Below are 25,765 nucleotides of genomic sequence, written 5' to 3'. Positions count from 1 at the left end.
ACAGACATGGCTTAAATACTATCCTAAATAAATGTTATACCTTGTATTTGCATAAAATAGTGACAGTTCTGCAATTTAAAAAAAAAAATGGTCACACACTAAAGAGAAAAGTACATTTAAATATGTGAATATTTAGGTGGGTAATGAATTTATGTTTTAATCATGTTTGCAAGATACTGCTGCATAAGATAAATTATACTATGGGCTACATAATGGTATTAGTCACATCTAGGAAAAGCAAGGTTAGACTAGCTCTATATGTTACACATTTTTCACAGCTGCCTATAGTGTATTGGGTCTATATTAGAACATTGACGTTTCAAAACTTTGAATGTTCTAATATCGAACCCTATTCAGCGAAAGCTGAAAACATTGCACATACAGAACAGCGAATTTTTTCCTAGGGAAAACATTCGCTGTTCCAAAACACATACACAGAACACAAGCACATCAAACAAACAGCAATCCACACAGATACACCTAAAATCCTACACCTAACCCTACACTAAACTATACACACACCACTAACTATCCACTTACCTTAACCCATGCTGTAACCCTAAGGTCCATCACTATCACACACTCACCTCACCCGCACCCTAACCCTAACTCAGCTACCCTGCCCTAATCCTCGCGTCCACACAATCGCACACTTACCTGACCTGCACCCTAACCCTAACTCACCTAACCCACCCTAACCCTCATGTCCACACAATCGCACACTTACCTGACCCGCACCCTAACCCTAACTCACCTAACCTGCCCTAACCCTCACGTCCAGACAATTGCACACATACCTAACCCGTGCCCTAACCCTAACTAACCTAACAGCACTCAATCGCACACTTACCTGAACCCGACCAGTAAATTTTCACCACAGCAATGAAAATACCAAAGCAACAGAAACGGACAACCAAATTCCTTCCCTAGGAAAAAATTCGGTTTTCTGTTGCTTCGATATTTTCAGCTTTCGCTGAATTCGGGTTCGATATTAGAACATTCAAAGTTTTGAAACTTCGATGTTCTAATATAGACCCAGTGTATTACGCCTTCACAGAACTTATACAGAGAAAAGAAAAAAACAGTTTCAGTTTTTCAGCTAGAAGAGACACACAGCATGTACGGTTCAGAGATTTAGCTATTAATACTGTTTATTGCAGTGTATGATTCTTTTCAAAAACATGTTTCCCTTACAACTCCCTTGCAATGATAAAAATAAACACTTTGACAGGGACTGAGTCCCCTGGTTCCCGGATCCCTTAAGTGGGGGTCAAAGTTCCCTTCACTCAGTCTTGTATATACTAATTCCATGACTTCACAACAGCAGGGAAAAAAGAAGCTCCCCAGTTCGTACTCAGAAATGTTAAGCTAATAATGATCTTACTGCACCTAAGAATCTAGCTTGCTATTCCATGATAAAAGTTGATTATGATCCATTGTATTCAGGTATTTAGAACTCAATCAGCCTGCGGGAAAACTGTAATTACCTGGTAAGGAAATATAAAACTGCAGTGTACTACAACAAGAGCTAGAGAAGTTATATAAGATGAAAGGGAAAATCATATTCTATCAGAAACAGTTCAATTAGCTTAATCAGACACATTCTCTTAAGGGCATTCAGTGTACTCTGCAGTAGAAAGTGCCATAAGCCTTGATATGTTTAAAGGGAAACATGCATTTTCATAAGAGATAGATAACATAAAATTAAGGCATGGAGTCCTCTGGACATTTACCTGTTTGACTGATTAGTCTTTAATTGCTCACATTTGAATAACTGCCTGATAGATGTCTTTAGCAATAGGTAAAGATCCTCTAATGTAACACACATTCAATTCATGTTTTCATATTCTTTTTATTCTATTCAGATTCACAATCGACCCAAGCTTTCCCCTGAAAAGTAAGGCATACAGGTCTGCATAGGATTCTAGTCCATCACAAGGAAGACACAGACACACACCTTTGTAAAATGTAGACAATTTATAGGAAATCTAGTTCATTGGTCTGCATATAGGTGTGTCTGTGCGACATGGTAGAGAACTTGAGACCCCATCATAAACCCACCTGGACACAGAGAACATGTGCAAATGCTAGACAAAAGGCATCCTAACTGGGATCCAGTTGAAGATCCAAGCACAATGAAGCAACAATGCTAACCATTAACATCACTATAAAAGTATTGTCTCAGTATAGTGCCTCAAAGCAAGGCAATGCTGGCAATAGAAGCTCATTTTATGAACTGGTATTTTTATATATGATTATCTTCAGAAATAACTACAAATGTAAAATATTTCTTATTACTCATGAAGAGCACCACAGGAACATCAGGTCCACCTAGATGAAAAACTTCATTTTTGTACCATGTAGTTACTCTGGACTGCTAACTGTATAATGAATGACACATTTTAAATTGCACGTTTCTTTCCTAAAGTAAATATTGGAAACTTGCAGTATTGTAACATTTGTTACTTTTCCAAATCCTACACTCTGTGTTAAGCTAAGTGCCCATGGCTGTTTGTACTGCCATCGATGGCAAGTAACAAAACATCACCCATGCCCCACCGTGTTCTGCCAATCATGACTGATGCACCTTTTTTTTACAGTTTTCATGTTTAGGAAAGGTATGTAAAACTGCTCAAAAGATTCTGCATATTCTGCATTCACATTATTAAATTCAAATAGAGGACAAACAGACTCTGTAACCACTAGTGTTCCCATAGTTTAGGTGTTTCATTTTCAGCTTGCATGTCCAGAATCTTTTAAACCAATAATGTGTATGACATATTGACTGCAACTAATGTGTAGTACTTACTTACCATGTTTTTTATCTTGACCCCTGGTCCTGTTAGTTTGGTTGTTCAGCTAAGCTGGGGGGGGGGCATGGGTTCCAGCTGGGAACTTTTATCTATGGAATCATGACAAATACAAGATTTTTGTTTTTATACTCGTATTCTAATCCCTTGATGAATGATATGCCCAGTCTCTCTGAGGTGAAGGCCTGCTAAGCTTTTCATGCATATCCACAAGTCTGCACTCATACTATAGCGACCATTGTTCATTTGTCTAGCTTGGCAGACCAAGAGTACATCTTTGATGCCTGTAGAATGCACTTATCTACTAGGCATCAGCAGTTTCACAGACCAGATTACCTCATTCTCCTCACAATGAGTGAGTCAGTGTCAGCCACTCAGTGCTGTCTTCTTACAACAATTCTTTCAGCTCCCACACCAATACTCAATCTAAGATTATCTGGTCATATCAAGGTTTCATCTCTGTACACCATGAAGCCAAGCATGCCATGTTTTCAGAACTGTAGTGGACATCACCTGGAGAAGCACATCATAAGCAAATGTAGAATACCTCATCAGGTCACTAATTCCATGGCTGTTTATTAACAGAAGAAAAATGTAAGAGGGATCATTCTTGCTGTGACAGGAAATGGAGACATAAGAGTTTTTAAACACAAATAAATGATGCACATAAACTACACTTTCTCAGAGTCTGGAGCTTAAGGTATTTCTTATCTACAGCACAATTATATTACAGTCTTAAACCATTGTTCTGTCTGTTTTCAGACTGACTGATTAGTTTTCTTGAACTGTATGTTAAAGTACAGGAATGAGTTTGTGACAACGAAGATACAGAAGCCTGCATATTACCTGCACTTTGCATAACAGCAAACATATTAGCTTGTAAGCCATATTGTTCTACAATGATACATCAACCATCCAGATTTATTCTGTATGAGTAACAAAGCAGAATAGTAAAGAAAATAAATAAATAAAAAACATAAATGAGAAATGATATAGATCCATTACTACTGCCCATTACTGATAAAAAAGAATGAAGTATGTACCTACCTTCTTTCTGGTCATAAAAAGTACAAGGATAGTTATAGAAAAATATTGTAGGATTATTGTCTAAAATTATATGCATTATGATGGGATGGGGTCAGCATTAGGACAGGGAACAATATTGTTTCAACAGGCCTTTCTCAGAAATATTAATCTTGAAGTACACCCCCGGACTGCTTCATTGTGATTGCGAAAACTGGCTACATGTTTAACATGTCTTATGTGAAATTTCATTACAGTAAATCGAACATTAATTTTGCATTGCAAAAGCATTAAAATATTGAACATCAAACAAAGTATTCTTACTTCTGAAAGACCATATGTTATTCAGCTTTGACTGAAATCCTAACATAATGTAAAATACCAAGTGTTTGGAGTAAGTGCATCTTGAAGTCATTACATGTCAAAGGTGATACATGTTTGCCATTTCGTTGCCATTTTCCGCTATATTATTCACTGTTATGGAGCATAGTTCTATTTGCTGGCATTGGCTGGGATGATGAACATTCCGCCCTGCTCCATTATTTTTAAATAATTACCCATCAAATAAAACAGGTAAGTCAGCAGTCCACAGCACAGTGGCCAGTGTTTTACAATTATGTCAGTGTGTTGTTAGGGCAACCAAGTTAACTGTTCTCTCTTTGATAAAAATATTGAAGAGGCAGAGCTGCATTAAAACATCCTTACCAGTTATAAATGATATGTTTACAAGAGGAGTACCAGGAGTGCTGGTGGCTAATTTATAAAGTCACTTAAGGCTTGTTAAGTAAACTTAAATTGAGGAACACTGAATTCCATGTTCATTTGTATTCCATGTGATATACTTCCCTATTTCCAAGTGATTATTTGTTGTTCATAACAAAGCAGCAAACAAAAAAAAAAACTTGCTTGATGCTAGAAACCTAAATAAGAAATTCCACACCCTACAAGATCTCCTCACTCTGGAGAATGTGGACACCTGAGCTGTTACTGAGACTTGGTGTAAAGCCACAGAAAGTACTCTGGCAGTACAAGGCTACAGTCCCTTCCACACATTTAGGTCAACAGCAGCATGGCAGGGGCTAAAGGTAGAGGTGCCTTGATCTACATTAGCAACAAATGCAATTCCAGCTTGGTTAAACAGGATGATGCCCTGGAGTCCATCCACATCCAAGTCTCCATAGTCAAGGTTCCTTGCCATGTCTTGGCCAGCTACAGGTCACCCTTTATGACCCATGAAGCTCACAGCTCTTACCTAGACCTATTAGAGGTGTTCACCATCCAACCAAATAACCTTCTAACTCGCACAAAGTTTCCTGGATTTTATCACAAATAGCCTGGACCAGCTAGTTTGCATTCCAAGCAGAGTATCAAACATACTGGACCTAGTACTTTCCAAAATGGGAGAGCATTGCACCCTCCCTGTGACTCGTCCTCATTGGTGAGGTTAAACCACAAAGATGTTTTCTTTGAAATAAAAATCAACCCAGAAAACCCAACTAAACTTGTAACAGTTATCAACTATTCTAAAGCAAACTACATCCAATAAATGATAGTTTGTCAGAATTCACAGCTCCTTCAAACCCCAAGAGCACAGCTACCTAAGCAGAATTATTCACAGAAACTGCATAAACACATAAGTGGCTGCATTGAGGCTGATCCACTACCAGAAGTAAGCCCAAATCTAACACCCAAAACAAACCCCAATAGTGGAATCCAGACTTCAACAGGGTGTATAACAAAATAAAAAAGTCATGGCCCAAATCAGAATGAGCAACTCTCCTAGACAAAAGGGCTCTCTTCTTCAACTAAACAAGAAACTGAGGTCTAATAAAGTCCAACAAGGCCATTTAAGAGGTCAGGGTAGTCTCCCAACCTATGTACAATCACAAGGTTTTCTTCAGCTATGTCAGCAATCTTAAAGGTAACACTCAGCAATGCACAGAAATGGTTGTAAGTGGCACAACCTTCACTGACAAGTGACACTACTGGCTGATAAGTTCAGATCTAACCCCACCACTTCCCCAACAACCCCTTCTGAAATCCCTTTTGGCATAGCCCCTGACTATTGACTGGGAGCAGGTCCTGGTAGTGCTCACTAAGGCCAAAAACACTGCTTCAGTGGACCTTGACAGTATTCCCATTTGGCTCCTAAATATCCCAAAACATGATCTAGTAGGACTGCTTGAGGCACTCTTCAGCTATAGCCTCAAAACGGGTAGTATGCCAGGTGAATGGAAATTGTAACAGTCATCCATCTTCATAAAGATGGACCACCTACTGACCCCGGGAACTACAGACCCATCAGTCTGAGAAGTCTAATATGCAAAGCTATAGAATGAATTATCACGCAAATGATCACCATAGATATTGGCAACCTACAGACACTGTACCCATCCAGGTTTGACTTTGTTAAAGCAAGGTTTTGCTTACTCAACCTAGTAGACTTTATTGAGGAAGCCACTAAGGCTGTGAATGAGGGGAAGTTGGTGCATAGCACTTACCTTGACCTGGGCAAGGCATTCAATATAATACCCCATTCAAGTATTATTGACAAACTCTTAGAAGTAGGCATAAATCCCTACATAACTCACTGGTTTGCAGGCTGTCCTACAGACAAGATCCAAGAAGTCAGGATCAGTAAGCCTACCTCCACCAAGAGATCAGTCACCAGCAGAGTACCCCAGGGCTCAGTGTTGGGCCCATTCCTGTCTGGCATCTGCTTCTTGGTAGTCAAGGCTAATGTCAAAGGCTTCTGGCTCATCAGATTAACAGATGACTCTAAATTGGGAGCTACGATAGATTCCTCCCATGGCACCAGCATCCTGCAAGAGAGTCTAACACAAACAACTGACTGGTGCTAAAGCTACAGATTAAAACACAATAAAAAGGAATGCATTATAGTGGCCTTTGGGAAACTGTCCACCCAAGCTAATTACTCTATCAATAAAACACCTTAAGTGAAGACCCAGCATTTAGGGATCTGGGAACATATGTAGACAGTAATCTCACCTTTGACCAACAGGTAGCCAAAATAGTAAGAAAACAATTCTATGTCACCTAACTCATAAGTAAGGGCATGGCATCCAGGGACACAGAAATTAGAGTACCATTCCAGTCAGCCATTATCTGAGCCATTGAGTAGAATTCCCCCTTTGGCATGTGCTTAACCAGGCACTTGCAACAGCTGAAATACGCTTAAAGGAGCCTCACCAGGAGAATCCAGGCATGAATACTCTGCTCTACACAGATTACCCTAAGGCTCTGCCTCTGTGCTCATTGTCCTACAGGTTAGTCTGAGGTGAACTATGCTTGGCATAAAAGGCATCCTCACATCAAGCTTTGATGGATCTCTTGCATATCCACAAATGAAACCGCACCAGAAACACTAGATCCAAGGACGTGGACTTTGTCTGCAACATAAATAGAACATGCTGGAGAGCTCAACATATGTCTCAAAGGATTCCCAAACTATGGAATAAGTTCCCAATCTACATGAAGTAGAGTTTACCCAGATCATATTCAAACAAAATCTTGATCATTGGATGAGAAATCTCAAATTCACCCCTGGTCTGGCTCCCATGTCTCTGATGGACAAAGATCAACAGTAAGTAAATTAAGCCACAACTAACATACTATACCTCATAACCCCTAGCTGTCTTTTTACTAACATACCCCACCATAGAGGCAGCCATGGTACTTGGGGACAAAACTAGGTTGGGCTGCATGGCAAGGCTTATAAAGACCCTGGTGGTCCTTAACCTAGTATAAACTTATGAACCTATAATAGTTAGCATCGGTTTACTATCATTTTTGCGAACGACAATCGGACAGCAATTGTTATTCCAAATGTCAGATTATCATTCACAAGCTGTTGAATATATTGCAATGCCAAACACACTTATGCAAATGTAATAGTGCATTCGGCTTTAAGTGTTCGACAAACCATATGGAGATCGCGGTACAGTGAAGTGTGGATATTCATCCATATCCCCACTGTAGTGTGATCTAGGAGTTGGAATATATTGTTAGCAGGGGGGTGTGGGGGGCACAACCCCCCATAGGGGGGGTGAAGGGGGGTGAAGGGGGATTGTCCCCCTGCAAACACGTGAAATGTTGCATAGGAGTTTTATTTACATGAGTTCCTATATGGATATCAAGTGATGTTTTTGAAGACAATGTCAACTCTGCTGCATTGATCAACTGAGTCAACATTGTAGTGCAGTCGTGATTCTGGTTTACTTCAAATTTGTGAATGGAAATTGCTTTGCCTTTTGCAATTTTGATAGTAAACTGTTAGTATTTTGTAGTATATGTGCACCCTCTAAGAAGTGCCATAGCTTTGGATGGGTATGTTATAAAAATCTTACAAAGGAGCTGAATTAATTGCAGTGAATTTCCTGTTATTCAAACTGACTACTTAGTGCAGGGGGAGAAGCCCTGACTGTGACTTTGGCTGAGTAATATCACTGAGTGTTAGAGGATCTGGTTGGTGGGAAATGGGGTATGTGGCTGGGGTCAGCTTGTCCATGCTGTGAGAGGATTTCAGTTCAGCTCACTGCGTGACTTCACCTGGTGGAAACTTGATGGTATAGCAGCAGAGGGAGAGCTGCAGATGAGCACCATGGCTAGCTAAAGCTGAAGTAGCAATAGTTGGAAAATATGTGGAAGCTCTTATTCTGAGTCAGCACGGTAGGTGATATTATTGTACTATGCCCATCAGCTGCCAGTAGAGTGAAGTGCAGCCTGCCCAGGACGACTGCCTTCTTGTGGCCAACTCTGGTAAGGAATACATTAAAGTAAATCATAACTGATGATAGGATGATCTCCCTCTCAAGTAATGTGATATACTAACCTTAGGAAAATACAGGGAATGAACTGACTGATTGATTACCTGACAGGTCATATGTTTGGGTACATTAGGGGAGGTGGTGGTTGGCATAGAGGTTAAGGTGTTTACCTCACAGACACAAGGCACGTGATTTAATTCTAACCATTAAAAGGGAAATTAGTTAGGCTTAAAATGGCCCACAAAGGCAACTAGCCTATTACTTACCTTTGAGCCAGCTTTTCAAAGCCAAATATGATACAATGGTCTAGAACATTCCCTCTAGTGTCAAATATCAGAAATGTTTTTCTACAGAACAAAACATTTTCATAATCCTCAAATGTAAAAATATGTGAATCAACATAAAACAAACACAATTCCTTTTTATACAGTAAAATGTTTCCTTTTTTACCTTTTTATATGGTATCATGTAATAAGAATGAAGCTCTGTAGACTGCAATGTGAATGTAACCAGATAGATTGTATGTAAATATGAAGAGTTCTCAAATATCTTTTATTTAATGTTTACAGATATAACAATTTAATAAAACTCTAAAACTAATATACTAAAATAAATTAAAAACTATATATAACCATATACAAAAAGTGTCACATGGGACAATTGTATAAAAGGTTTATAGAAAATAATAAAAAGAGAAGATTTTAAATGAGACAATATAAAATAATTTTCCAGTAATCAGTACAAGATGATTGCCTGTATTGCTTAAAAATTATCATTATATGCATCTTGACATATTTTAGAGTCAGCTACTTATATCCATGCCATGATATCTTGTCCTGTCAAGCCCTTTCTACATAACATATGCTTCAATTAGCATGAAGAGGGCAATTAGACATATCATCTTTGACTAAAAAGTGGGGCTTTGAGTAGAGGTATAGGACATATTACTAGATCGAAAGCTAGATGTCAGGTATATTTTGATATCAAATATACAAATGATATAGGATATATTAGGGACATTGTCTTTAATAATTGGAAGTTACTTACTATGGACAATGAGTTGTTGAAAATTGTAGGGGAGAGACCTAATTTTAGGTATAATAACTGTTTTAATCTAAAGAGATTACTATGTAGGGAGAATGTTAAGATTGAACCATTGGACATCAGAGCTAGGTTTAAGCAGGGAACCTTCCCTTGTGGGAAATGCTCTACCTGTAAATTTATTTCAACTGAGTGGAAGTTTGAACGTGTTGAGCTAGGCTTATTATTTGAACCTAACTTATATGCAACATGTGATACAGCGAATGTTGTATATTTAGCTGATTGTAATAGCTGTGAGGCATACTATGTGGGTATGACCACACGCAGACTCAAAGATCGAGTCTATAACCATATCTACGACATAAGAAAAGCTAATGTTAATAATGCCTTGGCTAAACACTGCCAAATGTATCCGAGTCATGGATTCAGGTTTAGGGTATTACAGATACAACATATGAATAGAAGGGAAGGAGATTCCCTAGAGCCCTTGAACTAAGTGAGCTGAAGTGGATTTTTAAACTTAGAGCCCATAGAGCACCAGGGCTAAATTCAGCTGTTAATATCAGGCCCGCACTGCTGTAACCTTGTTGTTCTTTCTTTCTCCCTCTCATTCCTTTTTCTTTCTTTTTCTCTTATTATTTTTCTAGATCCTTATGTGTTTTCTTTTTATTTCCTTTTTATGTTATATCCCTTATATTCCTTCTTTCCCCTTTCTTTACCCTTCCCCCCTCCCTTCCCCTTTTTCCCTTTCTTTCTCCCCCTCCTCCTCCCTCCCTTTCCCTTCTTGTTTCTTTCCTCTTCTTTTTGCTTGCTTTGTTATTCTTCTTTTTCCTTTTTCCTTTTTCTTCTCTTCACACACTAATTTTTCCCATTTTTGTCCCCCCCTCCTTTCTGTCTTATTCGTTCTTTCTTTAACCCCCTTCCTTTCTCCTTTTTTTCTCTTTTTTTCCTTTATCCTTGTTAGCTGACTCACATTGGCTGTCAGATTTCTATGTACATTTCCAGTAGTAGACAAATATTTTGGTATACCTAGTGTCTATTTTATTTTAATGTTATTAGCTTATATTGACTATGATAAATAGTTATTGTTAGGGAGATAGGTCTTGTTATAAGATCTTAAACCCAACCTTTTAAATTTCTTTATATATATCATGTACTTTAAATGGAAATGGATGTAACAGTATGATTGTCTTCCCTACCTTACATGGGCATTATTTCCTATCTAGCTAATAAGCTAGTGTAATGATTTGGTTCAATTGTTTAATTAATTGCTTGTTAAGTACATTGGCTTTCTGTATATAAGGAAGGGTCTAAGTTTTAAATTTTGTAACCTGATGAAGCGCACGTTTATTGTGCGTGAAAGCGCTTGTTTTTACTCAATTAAATAAGAATTGTCTGATTTTAAGCATTGTGGTGGTTCCAGTGTTTTCTACTATTATCCTTGCTTTTTTCCACTGGGAACCTTTGGATGGTCGTACTGGGTTTAGTGCTGATAGTGATATTCTTCTTTATTGTGTTCCTGGTCGATCAACACACTATGGAGATGCCAAATATAGAACTGGATTACAACCCGTTGACCACAGGGAGTGCCGAGAACTGGAATGATTTCTTTTACAAACAGGAGAATCCTTTATTGAACTTTGCTGCTCAAGGAACTGTTCCATCTACTGTAATATCAGAAACTGATAACCTACAAGAATTTTATGGGCAACTGAGATCTCTAGAGAATAATCTCTACAAATTACATCGGCTGATTTGGCAGAGGAAACACCTTGAGGCGTGCCTCCACTTCAAGGTTATCCTACGAGGCATGCGCGTCCTCTGCATGCCGAGCTACGGTGATGCACATCCAGAACTGCTACGGAAATGGCAGTTGTTAAATATAGAGCTTGGCAACAACTATATTCGTTTATTAATGGATTACTTCAAACCTATAGAGGAGGAACTCATCGGTAGAGTGGAAGGTGAGCACAAAACCTTAACCTCACTGTTTAAAAGTGATTTTTGTGTGTTGAAACTCAACAATATGCTAAGGCAGCTTATGCTTTACAGTAACAAGCTAGAGCAAGTAAAGCTAAAGAAGCTAAAAAGAGATTGTGATGATTTTCAGCTCGGCCGCATTTTTATGTGGCCGAGACTGAACACAGTGACTTCTATGGAAGATAATTTTGAGCGGACAAATGACGCTCAACTTAACACACCCAGTACGACTGAGCAGACTGATAAATTGACTGACATTGCCTCTACTAATGATCTTAGTCCCACTAGTACGGCAGGGGTCACTACTTCATCTACCTCTACTATCCCCTGCAATCAGGAAGGCTTCAAAGATGTAATAACTGCGGGTGCGAGACCGAAGAGCAATGGACAGGTTATGAACTTAATTCCAGGGGTAGCGACTGCTTTAAATTTTCCACTACCCTACAGGGCTTGGACACAGGAGCGCTCAACCAGCAGAGGAAGAGGGAAGCGCAAACTATCGGGCGAAGTTCGCGAACCAAGGAGGAAGAGGAACTAAATACCTTATTTTTTAACTTGTCGTCTAGAGTTTTTTCAGACATTGAATGTTCTGTCTTGAATAGGGGCCTCTCTTTTATACCCTCCCAAGGCAGTAGTCTATCTGATACATTGATTATGCTACGAAAGTTTACTAGGAAGGTAGCTTTAAAATGCTTGTTTAAGGACTCTGGTGAAGAAGCTGTAAACTATAACAATACTATGAATAAGAGAAAAAGCACCTTTGTACCACACTTGCCAAGCCAAGTTGATTGTTTCCTAAGAGCGTGTGAACATGATTTGTACCTTTACTATAAGGGGAAGACGCATAAGCGTCTATTTGTAAACTTGGATGCTGCACAGAAGCAAGCACTAGAGTCGCTGAGCAATGATGTTAACTTAGTATTTAGACCTGCCGATAAAGGGGGGGGAATTGTAGCTATGGATGCTGTCTTCTATCATGATTTAATGATGGAGATGCTAAATGATGACATAGCTTACTTGGCCATAGATAAAGCTGAGGTGAGCTCTATAGTGAGAAATGTTCATGATACATTTTACGATCTTCTGATGACGAGATGTATTGACAAAACTCTATATGACTATTTAATGATAGAAGCACCATTAATCCCCCTTATCAAAGGCCTTCCCAAGATACACAAAGGGACGTTTCCCCCGCCCCTACGACCCATTGTATCTGGGAGGCTGTGGGTTACTGAACATGCGTCCCACTTTGTACAGTCCAAATTGGGCCCTCTGGTAGGTTCCATTCCTACCATTTTAAAGAATTCCTTTGACCTACTGGAAGATCTGAAGAGTACTACTCTATCTGATAGTTTGAGGTCAGATACAATGATGGTTACTCTGGATATAAAAAATCTATTCACCAGTATTCCCAATGAATTTGGGATAGATGCAGTTAGGGATTGTTTGGTTGAATTGAGTGGATTAGATAATACGGATCAGCTGACTATCTGTAGCCTGTTAGATCTAATCTTGAATAACAATGTATTCTTGTTTCAAGATAGGATGTTTAGGCAAACATGGGGGGTGGCCATGGGCACCCCCTGTGCTAATGCCTATGCCAATCTGGCGGTTTACATATGGGAGAAGACGTTTATGTTCAATGACGTAAGATTTAGAGCTAACGTCATTTTATATAGACGTTTTGTTGACGATATCCTCCTTTTTTGGAATGGGGATATCGAATCTTTGAATGGGTTTATAGAATACATGAATTCAACCACAACCTTCCTGAGCTTTACCCATGAGCATTCCTTTATGGTAGTGAACTATCTTGATATTACTATCCATAAGAATGCACTATGTGAGATTACTACCTCAGTATTCAGGAAATCATGCTGGAGGAATGGCATACTCCATTATGGGAGTATGCATCCCAGATATATCTTTCCCAACATTGTTAGAAACCAATTGATAAGGATAGAGAGACTCTGTGATATTGATAGTGTTAAAGGATGTTTTTTGGACTTCCAGGTTAAGTGCTTTTTGGACAGGGGTTACCCCCCTGAGTTAGTATTAAGTTATAGGCATGAAACTAACCTGAATGATGAAGGGCTTCAAAAAAGTGGGGCTTTGAGTAGAGGTATAGGACATATTACTAGATCGAAAGCTAGATGTCAGGTATATTTTGATATCAAATATACAAATGATATAGGATATATTAGGGACATTGACTTTAATAATTGGAAGTTACTTACTATGGACAATGAGTTGTTGAAAATTGTAGGGGAGAGACCTAATTTTAGGTATAATAACTGTTTTAATCTAAAGAGATTACTATGTAGGGAGAATGTTAAGATTGAACCATTGGACATCAGAGCTAGGTTTAAGCAGGGAACCTTCCCTTGTAGGAAATGCTCTACCTGTAAATTTATTTCAACTGAGTGGAAGTTTGAACGTGTTGAGCTAGGCTTATTATTTGAACCTAACTTATATGCAACATGTGATACAGCGAATGTTGTATATTTAGCTGATTGTAATAGCTGTGAGGCATACTATGTGGGTATGACCACACGCAGACTCAAAGATCGAGTCTATAACCATATCTACGACATAAGAAAAGCTAATGTTAATAATGCCTTGGCTAAACACTGCCAAATGTGTCCGAGTCATGGATTCAGGTTTAGGGTATTACAGATACAACATATGAATAGAAGGGAAGGAGATTCCCTAGAGCCCTTGAACTAAGTGAGCTGAAGTGGATTTTTAAACTTAGAGCCCATAGAGCACTAGGGCTAAATTCAGCTGTTAATATCAGGCCCGCACTGCTGTAACTTTGTTGTTCTTTCTTTCTCCCTCTCATTCCTTTTTCTTTCTTTTTCTCTTATTATTTTTCTAGATCCTTATGTGTTTTCTTTTTATTTCCTTTTTATGTTATATCCCTTATATTCCTTCTTTCCCCTTTCTTTACCCTTCCCCTCCCTCCCTTCCCCCTTTTTTCCCTTTCTTTCTCCCCCTCCTCTCCTCCCCTCCCCTTTCCCTTCTTGTTTCTTTCCTCTTCTTTTGCTTGCTTTGTTATTCTTCTTCCTTTTTCCTTTTCTTCTCTTCACACACTAATTTTTCCCATTTTTGTCCCCCCCCTCCTTTCTGTCTTTTTCGTTCTTTCTTTAACCCCTCCCCCCCTTCCTTTCTCCTTTTTTTCTCTTTTTTTCCTTTATCCTTGTTAGCTGACTCACATTGGCTGTCAGATTTCTATGTACATTTCCAGTAGTAGACAAATATTTTGGTATACCTAGTGTCTATTTTATTTTAATGTTATTAGCTTATATTGACTATGATAAATAGTTATTGTTAGGGAGATAGGTCTTGTTATAAGATCTTAAACCCAACCTTTTAAATTTCTTTATATATATCATGTACTTTAAATGGAAATGGATGTAACAGTATGATTGTCTTCCCTACCTTACATGGGCATTATTTCCTATCTAGCTAATAAGCTAGTGTAATGATTTGGTTCAATTGTTTAATTAATTGCTTGTTAAGTACATTGGCTTTCTGTATATAAGGAAGGGTCTAAGTTTTAAATTTTGTAACCTGATGAAGCGCACGTTTATTGTGCGTGAAAGCGCTTGTTTTTACTCAATTAAATAAGAATTGTCTGATTTTAAGCATTGTGGTGGTTCCAGTGTTTTCTACTATTATCCTTGCTTTTTTCCACTGGGAACCTTTGGATGGTCGTACTGGGTTTAGTGCTGATAGTGATATTCTTCTTTATTGTGTTCCTGGTCGATCAACACACTATGGAGATGCCGAATATAGAACTGGATTACAACCCGTTGACCACAGGGAGTGCCGAGAACTGGAATGATTTCTTTTACAAACAGGAGAATCCTTTATTGAACTTTGCTGCTCAAGGAACTGTTCCATCTACTGTAATATCAGAAACTGATAACCTACAAGAATTTTATGGGCAACTGAGATCTCTAGAGAATAATCTCTACAAATTACATCGGCTGATTTGGCAGAGGAAACACCTTGAGGCGTGCCTCCACTTCAAGGTTATCCCACGAGGCATCTGGCGTCCTCTGCATGCCGAGCTACGTGATAGCATCCAGAACTGCTACGGAAATGGCAGTTGTTAAATATAGAGCTTGGCAACAACTATATTCGTTTATTAATGGATTACTTCAAACCTATAGAGGAGGAACTCATCGGTAGAGTGGAAGGTGAGCACAAAACCTTAACCTCACTGTTTAAAAGTGATTTTTGTGTGTTGAAACTCAACAATATGCTGAGGCAGCTTATGCTTTACAGTAACAAGCTAGAGCAAGTAAAGCTAAAGAAGCTAAAAAGAGATTGTGATGATTTTCAACTCGGCCGCATTTTTATGTGGCCGAGACTAAACACAGTGACTTCTATGGAAGATAATTTTGAGCGGACAAATGACGCTCAACTTAACACACCCAGTACGACTGAGCAGACTGATAAATTGACTGACATTGCCTCTACTAATGATCTTAGTCCCACTAGTACGGCAGGGGTCACTACTTCATCTACCTCTACTATCCCCTGCAATCAGGAAGGCTTCAAAGATGTAATAACTGCGGGTGCGAGACCGAAGAGCAATGGACAGGTTATGAACTTAATTCCAGGGGTAGCGACTGCTTTAAATTTTCCACTACCCTACAGGGCTTGGACACAGGAGCGCTCAACCAGCAGAGGAAGAGGGAAGCGCAAACTATCGGGCGAAGTTCGCGAACCAAGGAGGAAGAGGAACTAAATACCTTATTTTTTAACTTGTCGTCTAGAGTTTTTTCAGACATTGAATGTTCTGTCTTGAATAGGGGCCTCTCTTTTATACCCTCCCAAGGCAGTAGTCTATCTGATACATTGATTATGCTACGAAAGTTACTAGGAAGGTAGCTTTAAAATGCTTGTTTAAGGACTCTGGTGAAGAAGCTGTAAACTATAACAATACTATGAATAAGAGAAAAAGCACCTTTGTACCACACTTGCCAAGCCAAGTTGATTGTTTCCTAAGAGCGTGTGAACATGATTTGTACCTTTACTATAAGGGGAAGACGATAAGCGTCTATTTGTAAACTTGGATGCTGCACAGAAGCAAGCACTAGAGTCGCTGAGCAATGATGTTAACTTAGTATTTAGACCTGCCGATAAAGGGGGGGGGGGATTGTAGCTATGGATGCTGTCTTCTATCATGATTTAATGATGGAGATGCTAAATGATGACATAGCTTACCTGGCCATAGATAAAGCTGAGGTGAGCTCTATAGTGAGAAATGTTCATGATACATTTTACGATCTTCTGATGACGAGATGTATTGACAAAACTCTATATGACTATTTAATGATAGAAGCACCATTAATCCCCCTTATCAAAGGCCTTCCCAAGATACACAAAGGGACGTTTCCCCCGCCCCTACGACCCATTGTATCTGGGAGGCTGTGGGTTACTGAACATGCGTCCCACTTTGTACAGTCCAAATTGGGCCCTCTGGTAGGTTCCATTCCTACCATTTTAAAGAATTCCTTTGACCTACTGGACGATCTGAAGAGTACTACTCTATCTGATAGTTTGAGGTCAGATACATTGATGGTTACTCTGGATATAAAAAATCTATTCACCAGTATTCCCAATGAATTTGGGATAGATGCAGTTAGGGATTGTTTGGTTGAATTGAGTGGATTAGATAATACGGATCAGCTGACTATCTGTAGCCTGTTAGATCTAATCTTGAATAACAATGTATTCTTGTTTCAAGATAGGATGTTTAGGCAAACATGGGGGGTGGCCATGGGCACCCCCTGTGCTAATGCCTATGCCAATCTGGCGGTTTACATATGGGAGAAGACGTTTATGTTCAATGACGTAAGATTTAGAGCTAACGTCATTTTATATAGACGTTTTGTTGACGATATCCTCCTTTTTTGGAATGGGGATATCGAATCTTTGAATGGGTTTATAGAATACATGAATTCAACCACAACCTTCCTGAGCTTTACCCATGAGCATTCCTTTACGGTAGTGAACTATCTTGATATTACTATCCATAAGAATGCACTATGTGAGATTACTACCTCATTATTCAGGAAATCATGCTGGAGGAATGGCATACTCCATTATGGGAGTATGCATCCCAGATATATCTTTCCCAACGTTGTTAGAAACCAATTGATAAGGATAGAGAGACTCTGTGATATTGATAGTGTTAAAGGATGTTTTTTGGACTTCCAGGTTAAGTGCTTTTTGGACAGGGGTTACCCCCCTGAGTTAGTATTAAGTTATAGGCATGAAACTAACCTGAATGATGAAGGGCTTCAAAAAAGTGGGGCTTTGAGTAGAGGTATAGGACATATTACTAGATCGAAGCTAGATGTCAGGTATATTTTGATATCAAATATACAAATGATATAGGATATATTAGGGACATTGTCTTTAATAATTGGAAGTTACTTACTATGGACAATGAGTTGTTGAAAATTGTAGGGAGAGACCTAATTTTAGGTATAATAACTGTTTTAATCTAAAGAGATTACTATGTAGGAGAATGTTAAGATTGAACCATTGGACATCAGAGCTAGGTTTAAGCAGGGAACCTTCCCTTGTAGGAAATGCTCTACCTGTAAATTTATTTCAACTGAGTGGAAGTTTGAACGTGTTGAGCTAGGCTTATTATTTGAACCTAACTTATATGCAACATGTGATACAGCGAATGTTGTATATTTAGCTGATTGTAATAGCTGTGAGGCATACTATGTGGGTATGACCACACGCAGACTCAAAGATCGAGTCTATAACCATATCTACGACATAAGAAAAGCTAATGTTAATAATGCCTTGGCTAAACACTGCCAAATGTATCTGAGTCATGGATTCAGGTTTAGGGTATTACAGATACAACATATGAATAGAAGGGAAGGAGATTCCCTAGAGCCCTTGAACTAAGTGAGCTGAAGTGGATTTTTAAACTTAGAGCCCATAGAGCACCAGGGCTAAATTCAGCTGTTAATATCAGGCCCGCACTGCTGTAACCTTGTTGTTCTTTCTTTCTCCCTCTCATTCCTTTTTCTTTCTTTTTCTCTTATTATTTTTCTAGATCCTTATGTGTTTTCTTTTTATTTCCTTTTTATGTTATATCCCTTATATTCCTTCTTTCCCCTTTCTTTACCCTTCCCCCCCTCCCCTCCCTTCCCCCTTTTTTCCCTTTCTCCCTCCTCCCTCCTCCCCTCCCCTTTCCTTCTTGTTTCTTTCCTCTTCTTTTTTGCTTGCTTTGTTATTCTTCTCTTTCCTTTTCCTTTTCTTCTCTTCACACACTAATTTTTCCCATTTTGTCCCCCCTCCTTTCTGTCTTTTTCTCTTTCTTTAACCCCTCCCCTTCCTTTCTCCTTTTTTCTCTTTTTTCCTTTATCCTTGTTAGCTGACTCACATTGGCTGTCAGATTTCTATGTACATTTCCAGTAGTAGACAAATATTTTGGTATACCTAGTGTCTATTTTATTTTAATGTTATTAGCTTATATTGACTATGATAAATAGTTATTGTTAGGGAGATAGGTCTTGTTATAAGATCTTAAACCCAACCTTTTAAATTTCTTTATATATATCATGTACTTTAAATGGAAATGGATGTAACAGTATGATTGTCTTCCCTACCTTACATGGGCATTATTTCCTATCTAGCTAATAAGCTAGTGTAATGATTTGGTTCAATTGTTTAATTAATTGCTTGTTAAGTACATTGGCTTTCTGTATATAAGGAAGGGTCTAAGTTTTAAATTTTGTAACCTGATGAAGCGCACGTTTATTGTGCGTGAAAGCTTTGTTTTACTCAATTAAATAAGAATTGTCTGATTTTAAGCATTGTGGTGGTTCCAGTGTTTTCTACTATTATCCTTGCTTTTTTCCACTGGGAACCTTTGGATGGTCGTACTGGGTTTAGTGCTGATAGTAATATTCTTCTTTATTGTGTTCCTGGTCGATCAACACACTATGGAGATGCCGAATATAGAACTGGATTACAACCCGTTGACCACAGGGAGTGCCGAGAACTGGAATGATTTCTTTTACAAACAGGAGAATCCTTTATTGAACTTTGCTGCTCAAGGAACTGTTCCATCTACTGTAATATCAGAAACTGATAACCTACAAGAATTTTATGGGCAACTGAGATCTCTAGAGAATAATCTCTACAAATTACATCGGCTGATTTGGCAGAGGAAACACCTTGAGGCGTGCCTCCACTTCAAGGTTATCCCACGAGGCATGCGCGTCCTCTGCATGCCGAGCTACGGTGATGCGCATCCAGAACTGCTACGGAAATGGCAGTTGTTAAATATAGAGCTTGGCAACAACTATATTCGTTTATTAATGGATTACTTCAAACCTATAGAGGAGGAACTCATCGGTAGAGTGGAAGGTGAGCACAAAACCTTAACCTCACTGTTTAAAAGTGATTTTTGTGTGTTGAAACTCAACAATATGCTGAGGCAGCTTATGCTTTACAGTAACAAGCTAGAGCAAGTAAAGCTAAAGAAGCTAAAAAGAGATTGTGATGATTTTCAGCTCGGCCGCATTTTTATGTGGCCGAGACTAAACACAGTGACTTCTATGGAAGATAATTTTGAGCGGACAAATGACGCTCAACTTAACACACCCAGTACGACTGAGCAGACTGATAAATTGACTGACATTGCCTCTACTAATGATCTTAGTCCCACTAGTACGGCAGGGGTCACTACTTCATCTACCTCTACTATCCCCTGCAATCAGGAAGGCTTCAAAGATGTAATAACTGCGGGTGCGAGACCGAAGAGCAATGGACAGGTTATGAACTTAATTCCAGGGGTAGCGACTGCTTTAAATTTTCCACTACCCTACAGGGCTCGGACACAGGAGCGCTCAACCAGTAGAGGAAGAGGGAAGCGCAAACTATCGGGCGAAGTTCGCGAACCAAGGAGGAAGAGGAACTAAATACCTTATTTTTTAACTTGTCGTCTAGAGTTTTTTCAGACATTGAATGTTCTGTCTTGAATAGGGGCCTCTCTTTTATACCCTCCCAAGGCAGTAGTCTATCTGATACATTGATTATGCTACGAAAGTTTACTAGGAAGGTAGCTTTAAAATGCTTGTTTAAGGACGCTGGTGAAGAAGCTGTAAACTATAACAATACTATGAATAAGAGAAAAAGCACCTTTGTACCACACTTGCCAAGCCAAGTTGATTGTTTCCTAAGAGCGTGTGAACATGATTTGTACCTTTACTATAAGGGGAAGACGCATAAGCGTCTATTTGTAAACTTGGATGCTGCACAGAAGTAAGCACTAGAGTCGCTGAGCAATGATGTTAACTTAGTATTTAGACCTGCCGATAAAGGGGGGGAATTGTAGCTATGGATGCTGTCTTCTATCATGATTTAATGATGGAGATGCTAAATGATGACATAGCTTACTTGGCCATAGATAAAGCTGAGGTGAGCTCTATAGTGAGAAATGTTCATGATACACTAGAGTCGCTGAGCAATGATGTTAACTTAGTATTTAGACCTGCCGATAAAGGGGGGGAATTGTAGCTATGGATGCTGTCTTCTATCATGGTTTAATGATGGAGATGCTAAATGATGACATAGCTTACTTGGCCATAGATAAAGCTGAGGTGAGCTCTATAGTGAGAAATTTTCATGATACATTTTACGATCTTCTGATGACGAGATGTATTGACAAAACTCTATATGACTATTTAATGATAGAAGCACCATTAATCCCCCTTATCAAAGGCCTTCCCAAGATACACAAAGGGACGTTTCCCGCCCACGACCCATTGTATCTGGGAGGCTGTGGGTTACTGAACATGCGTCCCACTTTGTACAGTCCAAATTGGGCCCTCTGGTAGGTTCCATTCCTACCATTTTAAAGAATTCCTTTGACCTACTGGAAGATCTGAAGAGTACTACTCTATCTGATAGTTTGAGGTCAGATACATTGATGGTTACTCTGGATATAAAAAATCTATTCACCAGTATTCCCAATGAATTTGGGATAGATGCAGTTAGGGATTGTTTGGTTGAATTGAGTGGATTAGATAATACGGATCAGCTGACTATCTGTAGCCTGTTAGATCTAATCTTGAATAACAATGTATTCTTGTTTCAAGATAGGATGTTTAGGCAAACATGGGGGGTGGCCATGGGCACCCCCTGTGCTAATGCCTATGCCAATCTGGCGGTTTACATATGGGAGAAGACGTTTATGTTCAATGACGTAAGATTTAGAGCTAACGTCATTTTATATAGACGTTTTGTTGACGATATCCTCCTTTTTTGGAATGGGGATATCGAATCTTTGAATGGGTTTATAGAATACATGAATTCAACCACAACCTTCCTGAGCTTTACCCATGAGCATTCCTTTACGGTAGTGAACTATCTTGATATTACTATCCATAAGAATGCACTATGTGAGATTACTACCTCATTATTCAGGAAATCATGCTGGAGGAATGGCATACTCCATTATGGGAGTATGCATCCCAGATATATCTTTCCCAACGTTGTTAGAAACCAATTGATAAGGATAGAGAGACTCTGTGATATTGATAGTGTTAAAGGATGTTTTTTGGACTTCCAGGTTAAGTGCTTTTTGGACAGGGGTTACCCCCCTGAGTTAGTATTAAGTTATAGGCATGAAACTAACCTGAATGATGAAGGGCTTCAAAAAAGTGGGGCTTTGAGTAGAGGTATAGGACATATTACTAGATCGAAAGCTAGATGTCAGGTATATTTTGATATCAAATATACAAATGATATAGGATATATTAGGGACATTGTCTTTAATAATTGGAAGTTACTTACTATGGACAATGAGTTGTTGAAAATTGTAGGGGAGAGACCTAATTTTAGGTATAATAACTGTTTTAATCTAAAGAGATTACTATGTAGGGAGAATGTTAAGATTGAACCATTGGACATCAGAGCTAGATTTAAGCAGGGAACCTTCCCTTGTAGGAAATGCTCTACCTGTAAATTTATTTCAACTGAGTGGAAGTTTGAACGTGTTGAGCTAGGCTTATTATTTGAACCTAACTTATATGCAACATGTGATACAGCGAATGTTGTATATTTAGCTGATTGTAATAGCTGTGAGGCATACTATGTGGGTATGACCACACGCAGACTCAAAGATCGAGTCTATAACCATATCTACGACATAAGAAAAGCTAATGTTAATAATGCCTTGGCTAAGCACTGCCAAATGTATCCGAGTCATGGATTCAGGTTTAGGGTATTACAGATACAACATATGAATAGAAGGGAAGGAGATTCCCTAGGGGCCCTTGAACTAAGTGAGCTGAAGTGGATTTTTAAACTTAGAGCCCATAGAGCACCAGGGCTAAATTCAGCTGTTAATATCAGGCCCGCACTGCTGTAACCTTGTTGTTCTTTCTTTCTCCCTCTCATTCCTTTTTCTTTCTTTTTCTCTTATTATTTTTCTAGATCCTTATGTGTTTTCTTTTTATTTCCTTTTTATGTTATATCCCTTATATTCCTTCTTTCCCCTTTCTTTACCCTTCCCCCCCTCCCTTCCCCTTTTTTCCCTTTTTTCCCCCTCCCTTTCCCTTCTTGTTTCTTTCCTCTTCTTTTTTGCTTGCTTTGTTATTCTTCTCTTTCCTTTTTCCTTTTTCTTCTCTTCACACACTAATTTTTCCCATTTTTGTCCCCCCCCTCCTTTCTGTCTTTTTCATTCTTTCTTTAACCCCTCCCCCTTCCTTTCTCCTTTTTTTCTCTTTTTTTCCTTTATCCTTGTTAGCTGACTCACATTGGCTGTCAGATTTCTATGTACATTTCCAGTAGTAGACAAATATTTTGGTATACCTAGTGTCTATTTTATTTTAATGTTATTAGCTTATATTGACTATGATAAATAGTTATTGTTAGGGAGATAGGTCTTGTTATAAGATCTTAAACCCAACCTTTTAAATTTCTTTATATATATCATGTACTTTAAATGGAAATGGATGTAACAGTATGATTGTCTTCCCTACCTTACATGGGCATTATTTCCTATCTAGCTAATAAGCTAGTGTAATGATTTGGTTCAATTGTTTAATTAATTGCTTGTTAAGTACATTGGCTTTCTGTATATAAGGAACGGTCTAAGTTTTAAATTTTGTAACCTGATGAAGCGCACGTTTATTGTGCGTGAAAGCGCTTGTTTTTACTCAATTAAATAAGAATTGTCTGATTTTAAGCATTGTGGTGGTTCCAGTGTTTTCTACTATTAGGTGATATTATTGTACTATGCCCATCAGCTGCCAGTAGAGTGAAGTGCAGCCTGCCCAGGATGACTGCCTTCTTGTGGCCAACTCTGGTAAGGAATGCATTAAAGTAAATCATAACTGATGATAGGATGATCTCCCTCTCAAGTAATGTGATATACTAACCTTAGGAAAATACAGGGAATGAACTGACTGATTGATTACCTGACAGGTCATATGTTTGGGTACATTAGGGGAGGTGGTGGTTGGCATAGAGGTTAAGGTGTTTACCTCACAGACACAAGGCACGTGATTTAATTCTAACCATTGAAAGGGAAATTAGTTAGGCTTAAAATGGCCCACAAAGGCAACTAGCCTATTACTTACCTTTGAGCCAGCTTTTCAAAGCCAAATATGATACAATGGTCTAGAACATTCCCTCTAGTGTCAAATATCAGAAATGTTTTTCTGCAGAATAAAACATTTTCATAATCCTCAAATGTAAAAATATGTGAATCAACATAAAACAAACACAATTCCTTTTTATACAGTAAAATGTTTCCTTTTTTACCTTTTTATATGGTATCATGTAATAAGAATGAAGCTCTGTAGACTGCAATGTGAATGTAACCAGATAGATTGTATGTAAATATGAAGAGTTCTCAAATATCTTTTATTTAATGTTTACAGATATAACAATTTAATAAAACTCTAAAACTAATATACTAAAATAAATTAAAAACTATATATAACCATATACAAAAAGTGTCACATGGGACAATTGTATAAAAGGTTTATAAAAAAATAATAAAAAGAGAAGATTTTAAATGAGACAATATAAAATAATTTTCCAGTAATCAGTACAAGATGATTGCCTGTATTGCTTAAAAATTATCATTATATGCATCTTGACATATTTTAGAGTCAGCTACTTATATCCATGCCATGATATCTTGTACTGTCAAGCCCTTTCTACATAACATATGCTTCAATTAGCATGAAGAGGGCAATTAGACATATATTTTTGTGGTGGGATATGCAAAACTGTAAACTCCCGCAACAAAGTAGATTTTTCATAGCCCATGTTTTCTAGCCTGACTTTTAAAGAACAGCATAATTTATAAGAATATTTACAATTTCAAAGTTTACAAAACAAGTCAGCACTGTAGAAATTTCACAATGGACAGATGTTTGAATTGTTGTGATAATATTTACATAATTTTACTAGAGTCATTTAAGTGTTATTGAGGATCATGAATTGCATGTAAAATATTTTTAATAGGTACATGTTTTAACATTAGATGAATTGATTTGTTTATGTAATTTGTTGTAATAGATGGATTTAAGTTGCCTAAGGATTAGAATAAGTACTGAGATTTTTGTATTTGAAGAACATAATTAATCAGTATGTGTTTAGAATATTTTTTTCTGAAATGAGTGATGTCCAAAGCTGTTTACAAAGGCTTATATCTTTACAATTCATTTCAGAGCTCTCATAGTTATCTTCCTATGAGCCTATCTAAGCTCTCAACAATTTCTATAGCTTTTCTATAAGCTCTCAACAACTCCTACAGCTACTCTCACACAGCCCAACCTTGTAAATATTATAAATAGCATTCTACTGTTAATGTGTGTATGTAAAGCGTATTTACATTTTCTTAAAAGGTTTGTATGCAAACTGTTTCCACACCTAACCCATATCTGTTTTCTTCAAATGAAACTGTATGATCCCTACCTTCAAGCTTAATAAATTTAACTTTGCATAATATTGAATGCATTTATGAGTAACTATTCTACATAATATTATCTTTAATATTAATATCAGTTGTATCTAAATTGTATAATGCATCTTGGAGCTTTTCTCCTCGGCCCTCCA

The sequence above is a fragment of the Protopterus annectens genome, chromosome 3.part0 (genome assembly GCF_019279795.1).
Source record: "Protopterus annectens isolate FY-2018-M chromosome 3.part0, PAN1.0, whole genome shotgun sequence".
Classification (NCBI taxonomy): Eukaryota; Metazoa; Chordata; order Ceratodontiformes; family Protopteridae; genus Protopterus; species Protopterus annectens.
Note: the sequence above shows the minus strand (reverse complement) of the source record.